General features: G+C 40.5%; 1 protein-coding gene across 2 annotated transcripts in view; it reads right to left on the bottom strand.

Moving 5' to 3' along the window:
• The window catches only part of HS3ST5 (heparan sulfate-glucosamine 3-sulfotransferase 5), a 392,973-nt gene extending 370,845 nt beyond the window's left edge, over positions 1–22,128 (bottom strand). The window contains exon 1 of one of the 2 annotated variants that reach the window (XM_089683536.1): positions 21,846–22,128. The gene's annotated coding sequence lies outside the window, so the exon portion shown is untranslated. The remainder of the gene's footprint in view (positions 1–21,845) is intronic. The other variant, XM_089683535.1, reaches the window with a different exon arrangement.
• Between the last annotated feature and the right edge of the window lie 269 nt (positions 22,129–22,397).

Here is a 22,397-nt window from a genome sequence, read left to right as displayed (position 1 = left end):
GAGACCACGCTATTCGTGAGTCGGCAGGACTATGGGATGAACGACGTCATTCCTCTGTTGCACGTCCTGGAACAAATGCTGTTAACAATGGCTGGTCAGGGTGCGGTAGACGTGGCGCACAGATCTCAACGCCACATGACCCCTGTGGGGGCAGGACAGGAAGAAGAGGAGGAGGTAGAGGAGGACATTGGTGCTCAGGAATTATTGAGTGAAATGGGTGGTTTTTCCACTCAGCGGACAGGAGTGGAGGAGCAGGAGCATCTGGTAGAGGAGGAGGAGACAGAGGACCCAGACGCACCGTGGCAGTATGCTGTGGAGATGGAGGCAGGGAGTCCCTCGCATTCCTTGGCACAAATGGCCCATAGCATGCTCGGTTGCTTGCGTAGCGACAGCCGAATAATAACCATAAGACAGAGGGATGACTTTTGGCTGTCCACCTTGTTGGACCCTCGCTACCGTTCAAAAATGGTGGCCTTTTTCACACCTGCTGAGAGGGAGGCCAAAATAACGTACTATAAAAACCACCTATGTAGACAGCTGGTCTCTGCCTTTCTGCGCCAACATCCATCCTCAGACACTGTGGGCCCTGTGCGCTCGCGTTCCGCTGCCATGGCAGCAGGGGAGGGGTGGGGTGGTAGGAGCAGTGGCAGCTCCACCAGCAGCAGCTGCCTCAGTCTGCAGTCGATGATGAGTAGCTTTCTTCACCAGCACAGTGAGGAAACTACTAACCAGCCGCAGCAGCAGCAGCATCAGGTGGACCTGGAGCAGGACCTCAAACAACAGGCTTGGGCCTACTTGGACAGCACCCTGCCAACCGAGGTAGACAATCCCCTTGACTACTGGGCAACGAAACTTGACCTTTGGCCCCAACTAGCTGAATTTGCCCTTGAAAGGCTGTCATGCCCGGCCAGTAGCGTGGCATCGGAGCGCGTGTTTAGTGCGGCAGGAGGTATTGTAACTCCGCGGAGGACACGACTGTCCACCCAAAGTGTGGAGAGACTCACGTTTGTGAAAATGAATCAGGCGTGGATTAGTCTGGATTTCAAACCACCAGTTCCTGACACAACTGACTAAATCCGCCATGAATCATGCCCCAAACATGTGCCACTTTCAGGTCTCCTCACACTACTGGTGGGTTCCATTTTGTCATAGGGTGCTGGCAGATTACGGGCCTCCCATTGCTGCTGCCAGGCCCGTAATCTGCCATGGGCCCCTGTACCGCCTCCTAATGCTGCTGCCAGGTCCAGAGTGTGTCATGGGTCCCTGTACGGCCTCCCATTGCTGCTGTCTCCATCGCCACACTCTGCCATGTGCCACTTTCAGGTCTCCTCACACTGCTGGTGGGTTCCATTTTTGTCATAGGGTGCTGTATGGCCTCCCATTGCTGCTGCCTCCACCGCCGCACTGTGGCTCCACACTCTGGTTTTGGCCCCGTGACTGCCCAAATGAGTGAAGTGTGCGGTGATTCTAAGATCGATGGCACTCATCTGCATGTCATACTGACTGACAGTATTATTTCTCTTCCCCAGCAGACTCCAAGGGCATTTAAATTAAAGGTACAGTGTTCTGCACTAATATAAAGGCTCTCTGAAGCCTAGAAACACCCTTTTATAAGTTAAAATTGCAGCGAATATATTCTCATCAAATCAAATTTATTCCTCGAATTCGCCGAATCGAATTTTTGAATACTTCGCTCATCTCTATAATCAACCTTAGATAGTAAAAACTTCTCCAAAACACTGCAGTGACTTCAATAACACTTTACAAACCCCAATCATAATAATTAATAAGACCTAAATCACATGAGTTCACTGATGTGTACACCAGTACGAAGGGCTGTCTTCAATCACATGGGATGCATAGGTGTTCTATGCAGAGGCAGCCTGTTCAAATCAATGACAGGAGGAAGCCATTACAGTTGACATTGGTAATGATACTATTACTATATATTTACAGTATCTCCACTCTACAGCTAGAGGCTTTTTCACTTGGCCAAACACACATGTTCTCCATAGACTGCACACAGTGCAGAAGTCTTCTTCACACTGTTTTCCATATTGGTCTAATAAATGTTATGGTAGAATGCTTATCAGCTAATTTTGAATGATAGGAGTTGTTATATTCACCCTGGAAAAGGCACCATGGAAACTATTACATACATATTACAGGAATTATATTTGTTACTTTTGTACAAATATAACAAAACTCACAAAGTGCTTTTGTTTTTAAAAAAATGGCCCCTATGTGTGACACAAAATCCAACTTTAGTTAAAACAGTCAAAACATCTCCAACAAGCAAAAAAAAAAAAAATGGCTGTAGTATTCACTTTGCATCGTATATATTTTTCAAATGTTCATGTTTATCATTCTCAGTTGATAAAACTGAGCTACTTAAAAGTTAATCTGGATTCACAAAGTTCATTCATTTTTAGTTTATTTCCATAACAGACACACTTTTTATTTTGAGAAAACAGGACAGAGAGGAACTCAACTCAAAAAGGTAATATCCTGTTTGCTTTGGAAAGGTACAACAGAATAACTACATAAAAAGGTATACAGAGGGCTCTTTTCTGCTGATAAAAAAAAAAAAGTGAAAATAGCTAAGCTTCCCAATTCCATTCATAAACCCATAATTTATGCTTGTCCTGAGAGGTGCCTATTAGCAGTATGGTGCCAGAATTTAGCTTTAGGTATCTATATAGTTATACTTCATAGGTTTATTTTCTATTTCTCTGAAAAAAATTAATTTATAAACATGAAAGGTGAAAAAATAAAATTATGCTCTGTAGCTGAATTAAATATCGAAATAGATACTGTATATGACTTGTTTGTTTTAAACTAATTTTGTAACTACACATCTTTAAATAAACTTATTTTTACTGTTTGACTTTGATACAACATCATCATTTCTGTTTCAATATTTTTATTGAGAAAGTTTTGTTTTAAGAATACAAGAAGCTCAAGATACGCCCACGCAGGGGCAGAGCAGAACAAAAATACATAAACAGATACTTCCAGCTGACTTGTATTAGTCAAATAATGAAGGAGAGATGGAAAAAAGCAGAACCAGATATTAGCAGCAGTAATCCAACATATTACCGGAAAAAGAAGAGGAATGAAAAAAGGTTGGAAGAAAGGGAAAAGAAAATAAAACAACAAAAAAAGGGAGAAATCAGAAAGAAAACATGGAGGGAAGGGAAACTAGAAGAATCACGGATACAAGGCTAGCACAGGCAGCGACTATAAGAGGCCATAACTAGTAAGAGGCAGGGACGGCAACGAGTAACGTAGCCAAGGTTTCCAAACCTTAAGGAATCTCAGATGAGAATCATGAAGAATGCTAGACATCTGTTCATTGATCAACATAGCATTCATCTGGATCTTCACCCCCTGGAAGACAACCAAAGGGGTTCTTCAAGCTTGAGCTATAGCACGTTTGACCGAAATAAATAGGTAGGATGCCAATTTCTGCTGAGACCTAGACAGACCCAAAATTGGTCAATGCAGGAAGGCCACCCTTGCATCCCTACGGACCATAATATGAAATAGCGTTTGTAGCAAACCAAAAACCTTAGACCAGAAGCCTATCAATCACGGGCACGACCACCAGATGTGCAAGACGTCCCTGCTTAGACCACAGTTCCGGAAAAACCTATCTCCGCCAGTCGGATTAAAGTGAGCAGTCTGAGCCGGGACCCAGTACCACCGCAGGAGAACTTTGTAGGCTGGCTCAAGAGTGACTGTATTGAATGAACATTTCGCCACCATCTCCCAGGCCCTACGCCAATTCTCTGCCGCAATCGACACACCCAGATATCTCTCCCATTGAGAGACATAAGACAGGGGTGGTGAGGTGGACCTACTGTTAAGGGAGGCATACATTACAGAAATGAGACCAGGGGACCCTGGGGAATGCTGACAAACGTGCTCAAAGGGCGTTTTTTTAGTAAGGGTATGTAGAGGTACGATGGAGGGATAGAACCCAGTGGCGAAATTGCAAATACCGATAATATTCCTGTGGCGGGACCCCCCTTGATTCTCAAAGTGACTCCCATGATGGAAACGTATGAGCACTCAGAAAATCATGTACAATAACAAAGCCACGGGAGGTCCACCAAGAGAAAGAAGGGAGATGTTCTAGGCCCGGCAGAAATAAAGGATTATGCGTAACAACATCATCATTTCTATCGATTGGTGAAAATAAAACCAAGGTTTTTAGCCCAAACTTTACATCAGTGTATATAACTGTTGTCTATGTATGTCTTAACTTTTCAAGTATCTGAAAAAAAAGAAGTAGGTAAGTTCTTTAACAAACCCCAATCAGCTCTACACATTTGATGGTTTATATTACAGTAAAAAATGTTTGACAGATCTTTATATAAGAGCGTGTATATGTGAGTAAAAGGCAGTGGGGGTTATTTACTAATACTGGAGAGTGCTAAATCTAGTGCACCTCTGTATAGAAACCAATCAGCTTTCAGGTTTTATTGTCAAAGCTCAAGTGAACAAGCTGAAGTTAGAAGCTGATTGGCTACCATGCACCGCTGCATCAGATTCTGAGTGCACCAGTTTTAGTAAATTTTCCCCCCAAGTGTCACCTATATCATCAAGAAAAGGAACTAAAATGCTAATGACAATAGCCAAAACACTGTCTAAATTAGTATGTTATTCCCCATAGACAGTCCAACAGTCATCTGATGCTGTCAAAATCCCAACAGTCAGGGAACTGTTTACAGTCAGAGCACATTACACCTATGCAGATACAGACAACTGTGTGCAGTGTCTCAACAGCAAATATTTCAAGTTTACAGAACTGCTCCTTTTGCAAGAAATACTGAGCCTATAATTTATTCAATTTATCGAGTATAAGTTCATTACATGTATATGACTTCACCTAATCAGACTACATTTAAAACCTAAATGCAAAGATGTAAGGGGGAATAAAGGATGATAGATATGCATTATCATCTATATAAGGCTACCTGTTTTATTGCAGAAGGAAACTACTTAGAGAAGAAATTACACTTTTCTTTTCCAATAGATTTTTATTCAGATTTTCAAACGTAAGACATAAAACAATTCATTTTCCAAGACGTATCAAATAGATAAGTAGGAGGAGGATTTAGAGAGATAATGAGTTCACCCTCCAATATACTCCGATGTCAGATCTTAACTATACTAATATAACCAACTAAAAGATCCATTCTAACAGGCTGGTACTGCAGGAGAGAGGAATAGCATGCTCAGAGTATGGGACTCAACTAGTGAGAACATAATGCATGATTATAACTGAAAAATGTAGGTCAAGCGTCATCTCAATCTCAACCAAGGATTTAGAGACCGACAGGTCAGGGGGTATTCCCCTGCTATTAGGCCTCCACTTATACTTCCACGTATAATCTTCAAACATTAACCACAAAAAAAGTAAGAGAAGAAAGGAAAGAGAAAAGAAGAAAATTGGTCCTCCCGGACCCCTATCACAGGGCATCCTGGTGTCTAAGGGGCCTGAAGATATGCAATCCAAGGATTCCACACCCTCTCAAGACTAGCTTGCTTTTCTTTAAGGATGCTGGCCAATTTTTCATAAAGTATAATCCAAGATATTTTGTGTTTGACCAAGGCAATGTTAGCCACAAGAAATTTCCATGCTCTTGCTATGGTTATTTTAGCGGCGGAGAAGATAAAGAAGATAAGGGTTTGGAAGTGTCCGGGGATCTCATCTGAAATATCAGCAAGCAACGCTGTTTTAGCTCTTTATGAATATTTTATCCTGTTACCGAATAGACAAGATTGAATATTCGGGTCTAAAATCGTTGAACAAGACCCCCAGACATGGTACATATCTCTGACCTGCTCACATCCCCATAAACAGAGGGAGGGAGTGGCAGGGTAGAGTTTTGCAAGCCGCAAAACTGGAACCAGGTACCAACTGGATAGCACATTGTAGTTCACCTCCACTAGAGTGGTATTGAGTATTTCCTTATGCACCATGGTTGACCACTGTATCCACTCCTCCTCCACTATTGTCTCACCCAGGTGTGACTCCCACGCCATTTGGTAGGATGACCTATGGCGTTGACAATTGAAAAGAGTATATAGCTCCGAAATCCCCCCTTGGGAAGCAGTGGTTTGCAGACATTTATTCTCAGACAAGGTCCTAGTAGTTATATCAACCTGTCCCCTGTCCAAACTTTGCAAGAAGTGGGTAATTTGGCACAGGTGGAAGGTTTCCACAGAGGGCATGTGCAATGCTTGAAATTACACTTTTCTACTATGAAATTAATAGCTAAATAGTTACATAGTTAGTCTAGCTGAAAAAAGACAAAAGTCCATCTAGTTCAACCATAATAAATAAATAAATGTTACAGTATATTCCTATACCCACAGTTGATCCATAGTTCTTAACATAACAATAGACAGACTGACATGGCTTACAGGTACCCATGGTTGAATATTTAAAGTGACCTAGTTTCCTCTTGCTAGCCTGTGCATAGATGCTATTGTATGCTCTTTGTTGCTTCCTCTCTTATGTCAAAGCTCTCAGACAATCCCTAGATAAATGTGAAAACTCAGTGGTTCCATTTACACTTGTGAGACTTGTCATGTGACTTTGGACACATGACAAGTTGCAACCCATATATTTTATTAGAAGCCGTTCAAATCTATGCAACGTAAAATCACTGTGACTTTAAAAAGGCTCCTGCACTGCTTTTATGCAACTTTCATGTGACTTGAGTGCCATAGACTGCAATGTATACACTCAAAATTCGCATGAAAGCTGCATCTGAATGTTATTAATGCAACAGTTGTGCAACGGTCAAAAACAAAGTCAACAGTCAAAGTCGCATCCAAGTTGCACCCATCCAAAGTTGAAGCAATGTCAAAATGTAAAGTTGCAATGAAAATCGCATGACTTTAAAGTCACACAAGTGTGAAGGGAGTATAAAAATTGGCTTTGGATTCAACATTCTGTCTGTGTTAAGTCTGGCTGGATACAATGACATCATCCCTTCTTCCACAATTAGCATGTCATTTTTTTTAGTTGGTTAAGATTAGCCAATAAGGAGAGGAGAAATGAAGGAAATAAAAGTGAAAGGAGGCAATGCGGATTTTTGCACGTAGTTTTCACAACTTTTATCTCAGGATTATGAGGTAAGAGAAATGGAGCAAATACAAGCTTACAAGAAACTCTATGCACAGTTATGGTTAAATAGGATCACAAGAGGGCTAGCATGGGTCCATATAGGGCCATGGTCAGGGGCGTATTTACCACAAGGCAAACAATGCATTTGCCTAGGGTGACATTTTTCAGGGGGGGCAGCACCGCCATCCTGGAAGAAGGAACACACGTGGCTTGGGGACAAGATGGGATCTGAGAGAGACTGAGGGCTGCTTGACTCTCGTTCTTGGGGATGTCCAGAGTTGAGAAGGTGAGTGTCTTTCTCTCACTGAGAGGGGAGTGGCCGGTGTATGGGGGCGATGGTAGTGGAAGGCTCTCTCAGGTGGGGGAGTTGTTGGTCAATGTCAGGCTCTCTCCAGGGGGGCAAACTTTGTGTTGCCTAGGGTAGCACAAAACCTAAATACACCACTGGCCACGAGGCAATAGTGACTAGCAAAAAACTAAACTGTACACTTTTAATGCAGCTGCTCCTTTTGACTACATATGTTATTCAGCCTGAATACATACTGGCACTTGGTATCATTTAAATTCACAAAGTTTGGTGGTAAAATACAGGACACAGGTATCAATAGCTATATACATTAGGGATTGGTAACAGAAAATGATTGTTATATTGCAGCGTCTATAATAAAGATAATAGGAATCTTGCTGTAATAGTTACTACGCTAAAAAAGAATTAGCCGTTAGCTGCACATGCTGCTTAATGATTTCTGATACTGAAGGTCAATTGGCAGTATTAAGATCTGTCAGAACTGCAATGACAAGTGAAACGTTGTTCATAAAATGAGAGGACTAATGGCAGGCAAGGCCAGCAACAGTTTGCTCTTTGAAGGTAATGGTGCCACCTTCTCTGCGTGTGATGTTTTCTGTGTTATTGATACAGTCAGATTTAATAATGACCTCTGTGTGAGCAGCAGCATAGCAATTATAATCTGCAAATTAATAGATCTGCCAAGTAGAACTCTTCATTGTCTACACTCCTCAATGTCTACACATGTCAAATCATACAACATCTTGTCATTGCACCTAAGGTAGTCTATGAAATTCTATCATTTCTAAACATCTTTATTAGCGGGATAAACTGGGGAGATGGAAGTAGAAAGACACACCAGTCTGAGTTCCTATGCCTACCCATGAAACTCCATTAGGCTGCTTTCACACTGTGGAGTTTTTTATGCACTTTTGAGTAAAAAAAAAAGCACCTGAAAAGCTCAAGAAAAAGGCTTCCCTTTAAATTCTATGTATGTTTTCATAGTGGGGTGTTACGCTACAGTTGCTGTGTAAAAAATCATGCTTGCAGCATTTTTGGAGTATGTTTGTTAACCTCCCTAGCGGTATGATTATTTCAGATTTTTGGTGCTGAAAGCGGTACCATTATTTTGCATGGAAATATGTAGTTTTTTTTATTGTAGGCTGTAAAATTTAGGAATAACTCACTGAAATCTGTCCGAACAAGAGTCTATTAAACACTCCGGGTAGGATAAAATTTGAAACACAAAATCATAAATTATAATTTAATAAATAATCATAAAAAATAATAATATAATAATAATACATTTAATTCAATAATATAATTGTTTTCAGTGTCTGATGACGAATTTCTCCACGAATCATTATCACTCAATTCTGCAAGTGGTTCTGATTTAGTATTGCTGCTCTCTAGCTGATCTAAACCAGCTTTTGACCTAAAGGGACGCTTTTTGGACGCCAAAGTTTCCAGGCAGAAAGAACAGTCAAAATGCAGGCCGGGCACAGGACAAAGCACTAGGGACAAAATGTATGTGAAATGGTTTGAAACTGCAATGTTTTACTATGTAAAATTTGTTTTGAAAAAAATGAATTTTTTTTTAAATTTTCAAATTTCCCGCCGCCGCCCGTACGTCCCGACATCACAGGGACCGGAACACAGAAACCGGATGCCGGCATCGGCCGGAAGAGATGGCCGGGGACGCTGCAGGGGACACATCGCGGGAGCGAAGGATAAGGTAAGCTCTGCAGGGTCTCCCTATGCAGCGCCGCATGGTAAGCCCGAGTGTAGCTCGGGGTTACCGCTTTTGGTACAGAAACTTCACCCCGAGCTACACTCGGGAATACCGTTAGGGAGGTTAAGTTAAAAAAAAACCCACACCAACAACGCCTTTTCCCATTGAAATCAATGGAAAACGCCTCAAAAATGCACCCGAGAAGCATTGTTGGTGCAGTTTTTAAGCTCCAAGGAGCAGGGCCCTCCTAACCCTCTTGTATTGAACTGTATTGTTGCTGTATTATCTCCCATTATTTTGTAAAGCGCTGAGCAAACTGTTGGCACTATATAAATCCTGTAAAATAATAATAATAACGTTTTTGAGTCACATGTTCTTTAAAAAATGGGCCGCAAGTGTGGCAAAAGCGTGGTAACAACACGGCAAACATGCATATGTGTTTTTGCAGCAGATCAATGTGAAAGAGCCCTTAAGCATTATCGTTTAATGATTTTAAAAAAAATTATATTTCTTAATTATGGGGTAAATAAAACTTCTTTAAACTGACAAGTTCCCTTGACCATACAGGGGAAAAGACAATGGTGACTTAATTTCCCTCCTGCTCATCAGCTTGTCCTTTCTCCCATACAGATCAAGAACAAAGTGAAATAACCAACACTTCCAGATATGAGTGAATGTGTATCCTTTACAGCTATGTGGGATGCGCTCTTTGCTTCTGTGATCTGCAACTGCCAAGGTGCTGCAGATGTGATCAGTTATGGCACGAGACATTTGATGGTTTGACAGTTCGGTTGAGAATACAAGCAACTGTGGCATTTATCATTCATAGCATGCCTTGAATGTAACTCTTTGGGAAATGGTTAAATTGATGGGTGTAGTTCCAATGGAATGCAGCTCTGTAATCGTGTATTGTATTAATAATAAATTAATTTGATTAATAAATGTGTTTTTTAAATGTAAACATTGTAAGTACCTGCATTTGACCCATTAGCCACCTCTTGCAGTCCCTGTATAGCAGAGCTAGCGAGTCAGGAGAAAGAAGCAGAACAATCAAATCATGTACTGACAAGGAGCATGCTGATGGGAAGAAAGAGCAGAGTGACAGAGAAATTGTGGTCCTCACTGTGCTTCTTCTCTTTTTACTGGCCAGCCACAGGCTGGGGTGAGTCCAGGATGGCTTGGGCTTAGAGCAATACTGTATCTGGTTGATTTCAGCTTTTTTTTTGTAAAGTGAGCCAGTCAGAATAAAAATGTACAAACGGATTTACCTGCAAAAGAAGAGAGTACATATCTCTCCTGTTACAGTGATGTTGAACACCACTCTGTAAAACCTTCCTCAGAAGTCTGCAAAGAATCTGAAACTTTTAGAAGTGTCAATCTCCTGTGTTCCCCACTGCATTCACTGGTTCCTCTTGCCAGCCTCTACTTCTTCAATATAGGACAAGGAGGTTAGCAGGAGCAACCAGTTAGTGCAGCAGGAAAACACAGGATACTGACACTTCCAGAAGTGTTTGTTTCTCAGTAGCCTTCAATGTTAGATTTCTCTGGAATGAAGTGGCATTCAGTGGCACTGCAGGAGACTTGTAAAAGTATTAACATTTTATTTGTGCAAGTAGACCTTTTGTTCATTTTTTTTCCCTGACATGATCGCTTTAACTTTAGTAATTTTTTTAAAATAATTGCTGATATTTACTATTTTATTAATATTTAAATACAAAATTAATATAGGGTACATCAATTTACACTGTGATATATTTCTAATATTTCTAACATCTTTCTATATTTCTAATTAAAGAGTATACAAAGCCCTCATGAAGTGTCATCTAGCTTGCTCCAACAATGGAAAAAATTCCTTACTGAATCCAGTCAGATAACTCAGATCAACATTCTATTCTCTATCACCTATAAATATAAGTAGTCATCTATGTTTTGTACCTTTACAAAAGCATCCACACATTTTTTTGAAGCAGACAATTGAATCTGCTAAAACCAGTTTCTGTGAAAGACTGCCTTCTTCTAGGGAAGAAACCTCTGGCTATGCAGAAGTCCTTATGTCCTTTGTGGTAACTTTAGTGAAATGAACTGTTCTTCTTAAATTAGAATACAGTCCGTATAATGGCAACTGATGGGACAACATATAGGATTTTATGCGTCTGTGTTGATAGCATTTTGTTCACTTCAAAACTTCTTCTCTTCCAGTTCAAGTCTAGGAGAATGCAAATACAGGTCAAATGCAGATCAATTGCACCTGCAATGATTTCTGAATGATCTCAGAAGTGTCTCGAGCTGATGACACAAGCATGCTGCATTTTCCCATAGAAGCCTATTGTTATAAGCTCTAAGACTGGCTGGTTGTCAGGGAATTCCTGTATGGTGACTGGTGCATAGATATGCGCACAACATCATGCATAGCAATAAGCACAGGCACATTGCTAATAAAAATGAGCATAGGGTTGCACATGTGCGCAAGAATGCGCGCACGTGAGTGCACGCACGTGAGAGCATGCCCACAGTTTTTGGCACCAGAGAGGCTATTTAAGGGAGGCTCTTACTCTCTGTCAGTGCTGACTGGTCTTCAGCTGTTTCCTTGTGTTCTGCTTGTATCTTGTGTGTTATCCGTTGCTGACACAGCTTGCCATTGACCTGCTCTTCAATACTGTTTATGCTTCTGTTTATTGGTTTCTGATCCCAGCTTACTCCTGACCACGTTCCTGCCTAGTGTTTTGATACCTCTGATATCCTCTGCTTGGTGCTGACTCTGGCTACCCACTGACTACGCTTGTGGCTCCAGTCCAGCTTTACAAATCTGCTGAGTACTTGCCCTGGCTGTCTATCATATCAGCTCCAGTTGACACGGTGTGTTCCAGCCTCATGCTTGTTAGAAGTTCCAGCAAGCCATGCATCCAGATCTTGCAGTTCTGGTGGAGTGTTCCTCTAACCTCGGTTGGTCGTTCCTGCATCTCCTCTGTTCCTGAACACATGCCCTGCCCGATCTACAGAGTTTACACCTCCAGCTGCAAGTTCTGCAATCAATACCTGCAGTCACTCGTATTCCTCCTGTACCTCGGCACTATCAGCTCCACCTTCATTGGGGCATGGGCTGGAGATACAAGAGAGGCCGGTCATGTCAATTCAGACTTCTACCAGGTACATGACACTGATGCTCGAGCTGCGAACATTACTGCCATGAACCCGTGGGTCACTGCATATTAATGCCAGCTGTATTTCACTTCATTGGAAGCCTCCGCACGTCTTGTGTTCTAAGATAAATTAACTGTGACTGTGTAATGGCCTAGTTTAAGCCATTTGATGTTTTCATGTATTAAATGCCCAGGGCCATTGCTAGACTATTTTGCACCCTAGGCAAGACCAGCTACTTGTGCCCCCACCCACCCAAAAAAACCCCAACATTTTTTAAAAACAGTAAAAACTATTAAATCAACAAAACATGAAACTTCTATATTTCTTTTAATTTGCAAAAATAGGTGCAATAAGATGTCACCAGCAGCAAAATCAGTGTTATGGACAGACTGTATCTGTGGCTGGCAGTGGCAGGGTGACAGTTGCAGTGAGTGAAGGATGATGGATCCACACTCTGACAGATCCCAGGCTGGAATTCCCCAGGCAATGGGGGAGATAAAATGCTGTGACAGCAGGCAGCCCAGCGTACGCACATGAGAGAACACCTGAACTGAGCGATCCCACACAGTGACAGATCCGACACAACACACCACCTCCGACACTGACATAGATCAGCAGACCCAGTAGGCACTAGAAGAGCAGGCTGTGGGATTTTAATGTCATCACTCACTCACACATTGCACATGTGATAGATGGCTGGCCGGGTCACACTCATACAGGAGTCAGACATTACCTTCCTCCGCAGGTGCAGCTCTGCCTCTGCTGATAAATGGGAAGAGAAGGTCTGGAACTCCCAGTAAGGGACTGAGTCTGAGAGGAACACTGGCAGGAGCAGCAGCTCAGCTGCTACAATGGCCCCAGACACCCTGCATCTTCCTCTGTCCTTTCTTCCTCCCCTGTGCTGCCCCTCCCCTCAGCTAAAGAATCATTCATAACATGGAGGCATCCGACACAGAGAGAGTGGCAGCTTGTACTGCATCCAGGCACTCCTAGGTGGCAGTGCACCCTAGACGGGTGCCTAGTTTGCCTAGTGGAAGCCCTGGCCCTGCAAATCCCGCCCAATGTTGGAATTTATTTTTAAGCAAGTCTACATTCTTTTAAAGTTTGCTCATTCTTTATAGTGAGAGAAAACTATATGTTTAGGTGAAATCTACAAATACATATTCGGCACAGCTCTTCAATACATGAATATTCCCCCTTGTTATGTCTCTTTAGAAACACTACAAGCACTAAAAATCCCTGATGATCCCACTAGAAATGCAGTCCCCTCCCCTTCCTGTAGTAGGCTTGAACTCTGCCACTACTGCATTGAAATCCCAATCAGTGTTGTCAGCCTTGTTTATTCTCTCCGTACTTGTTCCCCTTCCACACAATCTGCCTCTTCTTTCTCCCACTCTCCCCCTATTTTAGCTCAGCAGTGGCAGTGTTGTCAGCTGACTTAGGCTGCATTTACTCCTGCGCAGCTCCTGCAGCTAATAGTGGCTGTTCGCATGTAATCACTGATGCAGCAATCACCTGTGAGCTATTGGCCCTGGATACAGAAAGTCTGCATTCAGGACTGACTATTGAGGTGATCACTGTATGAGCGATTACATGTGATTGGCTGCTATTAACTGTGGGAGCTGGCATCCTCCCATTACTTTCAATGGGGCTGCCTCCTGCAGCTAATCAAAGGGAACTCCAGCTGGGGTTCTTACATGTAACCAGTTTCAGGATCATTCACAGGTGTAAATGAACCCTAAAAGAAGTTAGGGGTTAGCTCTATTTCTGGCAGAATTATTAGTTTTTTTTGTACTTGCTATTATTTTTAAATAAACATAATTTAAATGTGCAAGTATTGTGCTAAATATGTTTTTTTAGGTACTTACATTTTTATTCAACTATTATTATGAAGTTAGATTACTGATATATGAGCATGTGAGTTGATACATGTTTATTAATGCTTCCAAAACTTTAGTCAGTTTTGTGACACCAAAATAGTTTCAGAACTGTTCTAACAGTACTAAAAACAACTACTGCAAATCCTATAAAGACAGATACATTTAGATGAATTGTTACATTTACATGCTTAAGCTTGCATTGTACTCTGCAAATTTTGGCCAGTTACTGATGAACTTGCAGAAATTCACTTGGTGGCCCTTTTGGCCCTTTCCCACCCAAAATCCTTTGAAAAATCGAGAAGGTGAGCAGAAAATTGTTGGCCAAACAGCAGCTGCAGCTAATCAGATGCAGCCAATGTTTAGGTCTCTGATGGCCCACCAGAGGGGTTTTCATCCATTTCTGATATTTAGGCCTCTGATAGCCCACCAGAGAGGTGTTCATTCATTTCTGATGTCCAGGTCTCTGATTGCCCACCAGAAAGGTTTTTTTTATCCATTTCTGATGTTTAGGTCTCTGATAGCCCAGCAGGGGTTTTCATCCATTTCTGATGTTTAGGTCTCTGATAGCCCAGCAGAGGTTTTCATCCATTTCTGATGTTTAGGTCTCTGATAGCCCGCCAGAGAGGTTTTCATCCATTTCTGATGTTTAGGTCTCTGATAGCCCAGCAGAGGGGTTTTCATCCATTTCTGATGTTTAGGTCTCTGATAGCCCACCAAGGGGTTTTTATCCATTTCTGATGTTTAGGTCTCTGATAGCCCACCAGAGAGGTTTTCATTCATTTCTCATGTTTAGGTCTCTGATAGCCCACCAGAGGGGTTTTCGTCCATTTCTGATGTTCAGGTCTCTGGTAGCCCACCAGAGAGGTTTTCATCCATTTCTGATGTTTAGGTCTCTGATAGCCCACCAAATGGGTTTTTATCCATTTCTGATGTTTAGGTCTCTGATAGCGCATCAGAGGGGTTTTCATTCATTTCTGATGTTTAGGTCTCTGATAGTTCACCAGAGAGGTTTTTATCCACCCCTGCTATATAGCATAGATGAAGGAATGGGTTAGATTTTTGTTCTTTCAGCCAGAATCAGTGTATTGCCAGCCTTTGCATCCTTCCATGTACCAGTGAGGAAATATATTGCTATGTCCAACACTTTGAGAAAGTCTGCTTTATAGATTAAGCTTGTACAAAGACAACTTCATAAGCTGATAACTGGTAGAACATGCAATAGTTGCAATGACTTTCCAAACATTCAGATTCATGCAGCTTTTGATTAGCTTGTTAAATATTTAGAATGTTGTTAGGCATAATTTCCTATTCTGATGCACATACATTTTTAACTTCTTTATATTTTAATAAACAGGGGGCTTGTACTTACAAGCTTTAGCACCAAAATGTGAGTTAGATTCTATTGCCATGATTTGCTAAAATAAAGCACTTTTAAGACATACTTTAATCTACCTTTTATTATATTTCTTTGCATAGCCTATTATACTGTGATATTTAACTTATCCCTGATCGATACTGTAAAAGAAATGTTTCTTAGAGAGCAAAGGTTACTCATCCTGGTAAGATATACAGTCAAAGTGCTCAATTCCCATCCTATTCTTCCTCTCTGTAGTGAAGTCACCCTCGAACAATATCAAGCATTGCACAGGTTGTGCCTAGAAGAGATAGATCCCCAGCTGTTAGTGAAGCAGAGGTAATATGACTAACAATGTTTCACAGAAGCAATTTTTTTTTATCAAACCTGATTTCACCACTGAAATGTTGCTGTCCTTAAAAGATGCATTCAACCTGCACTGAAAATTTAGCAGACAGCTAAATTTTGCGTGCTGAATTTTGCAGGGTTGTAAAATAAAAATTTGTTGGCTAGCATCTGTTTGGCCATGGCTTTTGCTGTCTGTGTTCCATTGGGGAGATTTCTCCTCACTTCATGTCCTGGAAATACTAAAGGAAGTTAGAGGAAATGTTTCCAAAGTGAGTGGATTTCATCTCTTAGACAATCATTGCCAGAACAGGTGTCACTATACCCCCACCTTTTTTCTGGTAGCAATTGCAACATTTTGAATTTTCCATCACTTTTATTTTATATAACAATGGTCATTGGGACAAATAGCAAGTGTAAGTCTATCAAGCAGAGACACAGACAACAATAAATACTTCCCATAACTTTACAAAATGAAAAAAAGTTTGGGTTATTTGGCAGAGCGTTTTATTGTTTCTAAATATTACAGAAAGATTGAATGGAATATACACATGCTGAATATCCCGCTCTGATTCATTAATCCCTTCACGCCTAAGGGTAAAACAAATCTTACTGCCTAAGCACAATTTTGCAACGTTGACATGTGATAGTAAAACCGTACATACCATCACAACTACTTTGTACATCCAGGTGAATTATACCTTGTTTTTTTCAGGACAAATTGGGCTTTCATTTGGTGGTAAATGGTAATGGATATCTCCTATTTTTTTTTATTATCAGAGGAAAACTGGCCCAAAATAGTAAAAAAAAAAAATCTTTTTTTTTAAATTTAGCTGTGTGTTTCTTGTCACTACCGCAATCTACCACCAAAGAACAACCCAAAATAAATTTTCCAGCTATTGATACTGTATATGTGTAGGTTTGTTGTTTCTACCCATAGTACAGCCCCAAAACAATAGTGCGCATTTTGTTTTTTGTTTTGTTTTTTTCACCTAACGCACACTGACTCTGACACTAACTGACACTGATACCAATTTTTTTTAAACAATCCTGACCTTTGACCTTGAACTTTGACCCTGACCTTTGACCCAAACACTAACCCTGGCAGTGTACTAGATGAAACCTTGATCTAGGTATTTTTTCTTTTCTTTTTTAATAATCTTTTTTTTTTTAATAAACATTTTTTCCCCTCTATGCCTGGAATTAGAGAGATACAATGTATCTTTCTCCTCCATTCATAGAGAGAAAAAAAAAACAAGGGGGCCGGGCTGTAGAGTGACTGATCACTGTGATAGCCAATCAGAGGCTATCACAGCGATCATGTGACCCGGAATTGGGAGTCCCCAGTCCCGATCGTTACAATAGGACCCGGGGCTCTCAGTGACACCCCGGTCTTTGTACTGGGAGCGCGCTGTGCGGAAAAAAAGCCCAGTTCTGTGAGGCCGCATATTTGTGTGATGTCGGCGTGACGGGGTTAAGACAGCTCACAATAGGGAGAATACTGTAAATCTTCTACCCAAACACATGAATACACTCTTAGAAGGCTTAAAAATAACTCAGAGAAACTTTGGCGTAAGACTGCATTGGCAATTTAGCCATTTTAAAGTGATTGTCTTAGAATCTGATTCCAGAACTTTTAAATTTTGAACATTAATATGGAAGGGCTTTTAATTGTTGCTTGCCCCTGCTGGGGAGATTAGCCCCCTATATTTGTCCCAGTGGCCATTGTAACAGCTTCAAAAAGTGATGTGAATTTCAAAATGTTATGGTTGCTACTGGATCTTGAGGTGAGGGGCAGTCTTCCAATAGAGACAACTATTCTGGTTTCAAATATCTGAGGTGGGATTCCCCATCACTTTGAAAAGATTTTTACTAACTCTCTTTGTTGACTAAGCCTAAAGGAAGATAACATAAAATACTCTACTGTTTGTAACCTACAGTATGATATGTTGCTAAATTAGAACAGGGGTTCTTAATCCAAGTGGTTCATGGATGGGTTTCAGGGGGTTTGTGAGGGTCAAATAAAAAAATAACATTTACATTCACTGTACAGTCCTCCCCCTTGTCCCAATCAATGGTTTCTTATTGAAAGAAAGTAAAGAAAATGCACCCTGCCACTACTTATAGTGCTGACCGCTAAACACTTCTGAACTTGTTGGCCCATATTTACTATTTAAAGTTGTATTATCATTCTCTGCATAATGCCATTTAATTTTCTAGTAGTAGTAGTAGTAGTAGTAGTAGTATCTATAGTAGTAGTAGTATATTTAAGCAGAATTAACATTGTTTGGTTTAATTTGCACAAGATGATTGTATTTCATTTTAGTAATGGGTGGTCATTATTTTTTGCATGAAAGGGAGTGAGCTTTTTTTTAAAGGTTGTTTAATTTATTTAGACTTTTTGTATGTAATATATGTATGGAGCATTCACATTTCAATAAAATAAAGTATATATATATATTCACTGCAAGCAAAGTTGAGTTTATGTGAATAGTTAAAGGAAGGAGTATCCATAGCTTTCATCAGGGTTTTAAAGGGTTCCATGACACAAAAAAGGTTAATAACCACTGCTCTAGAACAGGTTATTTGAAATGTGCATGAGGGCTATTCACGGTCATAAGATTATTGCACTGCTAACTTAATGATTGCCAAAATGGAGCAAAGAATATTTTTTGCATTTCAGCTGTATAGTTAAATAAAATCCTGTGTACATTATGGCAATGTTTCAATACCAATATAAAAACGACTTTTGTGAATTACAGTAGGTTGTTAAAAAATAGACAATGCAATATTGCATCAGCTCATAGTTAAATCTGCAACTAATTTCCATATATATCTGAAGCGACAAATATAACATTATACCCTTTATAAGTACAGATAAACAACAATTATCCAATACAGTATTTAGCATTCATGTAAAGTGAATTTTTGACATTCATAAATTCAGATTATGACTTTACATATGAGACTATCATTCAGACTTTTGTTTACTGCACATCTTGCAATAAATGTTCTCCTTCTAAAATAAAATTTCTGTAAAAAGAATATGTTGAACATAATTCTTAAATATTTGCATGTGCTTTTGTTTTTTTTTTTAAATGTTCATATAAAATATTGGAACCATTGTAAAACTTTCTTTCATTTTTATTGAAAATTATTAGAAATTATTAGATTGTAAGCTCCAAGGAGCAGAGCCCCCCTAACCCTCTTGTATTGAACTGTATTATTGCTGTATTGTCTCCCATTATATTGTAAAGCACTGACCAAACTGTTGGCGCTATATAAATCCTGAATAATAATAATAATTATAAGACCCCATATGCCAAAACCCATATCTGTTTTTATTAGTGCAATAGTTCTCTGTTGATCCCAGTCAGCGCACAGTATATAAAATATTATTTTATGTCCCTGCATTCATGCAATTACAGTGTATAAATTTACTGAATGATCTAAAGCAGTACACATTAAAAGTGCTGTATATTGCACCAAAAGGGTCTGGCTTGCAGCTTAGAACCATTGCAGTCCGAAAAATGTACCACAAATATAAGAGAAACATGATCTACTTCTGAATTAATATGCTATACATATAATTGCATCCGTCGGCATAATGTATGCTTCCCAAACAGATCCAGACGAAACTATAAATCATGTAGTCACTTGTGCATTCCCTCTAGGCAATGGAGCACCTGAGTTGTACTTATGTCTTGTATTTATATGTGAACTGTGCACTATCTACTGCATTTACATATGCTGTGTCCTGGATGCACTTTAAAACCCCTTACACAGCTTTGGAGCATATTACAGCAACCTGAGCTCCAAGAACAGCCAGCAAATGAAAAGCAGCTCTGTTTTGTTAACACCCATTGTTATCCAGATAAAGCTATTGCTGAAGGCAACTTGCTGCCCATCATTACTCTGACACAGCATGTATGTACCATCATCAGAACATAACAAGCCCATTTCACACACAATTACAATGTACAGCAGCTTTCATACAAAACAATGGATATTGCCAGGAAGGACAAACCCAAGGGAAGCTGACTCTTTATCAATAAAACAATATAGAAAGTGAGTACATACACAGGAGATTACCTTGAAGCAAACACAGTTACAATATCAACTGTTTTAGGCAAGCAGGATTTGACCTTTAGTGCACATATACATCAGTGATACTTTTCATGCAGACCTTTGTGCTTTAAGCCTTTACAGAATAGAACTAAATATTTCACCTGTGGTCAAAGTACTTTGTGGCATTCGAAAAGTTGTTTTCTTACTGTGGGCCTAAAGCCATAAACCTCAGATTCCAGTTAGAAGATCCTGTTGTGCCACAGAATGACTGTGATAAGTATGGAGGCTTGTCAGGGAACATCTACAATCTCACCAATTTATTGACACATGGAGGATACTACATCCAGATGAAAGGAACTACACATTTTTCTCATCCCCACACAACAAATATTCTCATATTATTCTCAAATATTCTCATATTGATTTTTTTTTTTAATGCTCAACCTGATCTCCCCAAATTATGCCAAGCAAGTATGGGCATCCAACCAAACCAAAAATATGCACCTATAGCTATATCCTTGGCCCCTTCTTGGGGGACCCCTGTAAGCTGGATATATGGACACTTTTTTTCATTTGAGTCTGTGTGTTTATGCACTGCTTTGACACCCCTGACGTCAGCTTCATCTTAGGGGGCCAGTAGTGTCCAGCTGAGAAAATCCATTTTGGATGATCGATTTATTGCAAAGCTGAACATAGGTTTGATTAGGGTCACAGGTTCTCTCATCCAGTTATTTTCTGATCCAATAATAACTATCTAGATTAGTAACCTTATGTCTATAGACACTTTGGGGTAGATATACTAACACTGGTGCACTCAGAATCTGGTGCAGCTGTGCATGGTAGCCCATCAGCTTCTACCTTCAGATTGTTCAATTAGGCTTTGGTAATTAAACCTGGAAGCCGATTGGTTGCTATACAGAGTTGCGCCAGATTTCGCACTCTCTAGTTTTAGTAAATAAACCCCACTGTCTCCCAGTTGTGCTCCTGCAATGTCACATGGGCTCCTGATGGAGCCTGTAAGCATCCTTGGCCCCTCTAATTGTGCAGTCACAGTACGCTGTTGTCACCATCAGGAAACTTTTAGTAAATAACCCCCTTTGAGACAATCGGGAGTTGTGATAGAACTACAACCCACGGCATTCCCTGCTGTATGGAAATTGTAGTTCTACCACAACTCATGTATAAGTCATCAGAGAAGAACTCATTTCAATGGTACACAGCAAAACATAAGAAAAGTAAAAAAAAAAAAGGATAACTGAGTCAATGTGTTTCTGATCTCGAGTACAGAGAAATCTGACACATATGGGAAAACACAAGCAGCATGAGCAGTGCATAACTGAATATTATTAGTTTACTGATAAAAGTATCCCTATCATGGATCAATACTTCTGTGATAAATACGGGGCTTAAATCAAGGCATAAAGAAGCTTAAAGGATCATTCCTTGATGACATTATACACATTGTAATTATTTCAAAGACAGTCATCAATGCATGTGCTTGTACACTGTGGTAGGTATCCTGATGACACCCTAAAGCTACTAGTTTCATTAGATCAGTAGAGAGTGGCCAGGTGAAGCTACACTACCCCTTTTCCAACTGCTTTCCCAGTGCCAGTTATAGCATCTGGCTTCTACAAACTACATGAACAGCATCTATAAACTGAACAATCATCCAAGCAAGTCCAACTCTTTAAATGTGTCAATTCAGACAACTGCCTGAAAGAGTAGGCAGTCAACCCATGTGAAATGACCTCTGCATTGTGTTTATCAATCATCCCCATGTACATACACAATATTTAATATCTAGCTCTGAATATAAATATATAGATGTCTATATATCCTAGCCCATACAGAGTGCAAAGCAGAGTGTATGTCTCCAGGATGTTCTTACTTACCAGCAATCCTTAAGTAAAAGAGAGCGGAGCCCCAGCATATGGTTGATGCTGCTGCTGCTGCAGCCTGTATCCTAGGAAGATGCTGATGTGAGAATATGTGCAGAAGGAGTGAGCAGAGGAGCTGAGATGACACACACACAAGCCAGGGCTCCGGATTCGCTCTCTGCACATCCCTGGGAGAGTAAAGCCAGGTGCAGGGCACACTCCCGCAGAGAAGCACACACGTCACTCAGCTAGCATGAGCTCGGGCAGCCTCAGCAAGCCACAGTCACTAGCTGATTCTCAGAGGAAGGGAGGAGGTGTCTTTTCACAGTCAAGCCTCTGACACTGTCATGCTCTCTTGGCTTAATGAAACTTCCAGGGGACAGCCCATACTGGATCGATATACGATTTAGAAACATACAAGAGTGACGGCAGAAAAAAGTCCAAATGGACCATTGAGATCGCCCTTTTTTATTTTTTTAATATTTATTTTTTGTTTGGTTTTATTTTATATTAAATTAAAAACTTGTTAACGGGGCTGATGAACACATAAGAACAATAGCAAGCCCC

The sequence above is a fragment of the Staurois parvus genome, unplaced genomic scaffold (assembly GCF_062004578.1).
Source record: "Staurois parvus isolate SC_StPar_1 unplaced genomic scaffold, SC_StPar_1.0 ptg000314l, whole genome shotgun sequence".
Taxonomy (NCBI): Eukaryota; Metazoa; Chordata; class Amphibia; order Anura; family Ranidae; genus Staurois; species Staurois parvus.
Note: the sequence above shows the minus strand (reverse complement) of the source record. Positions and strands in the feature narration are given on the sequence as shown.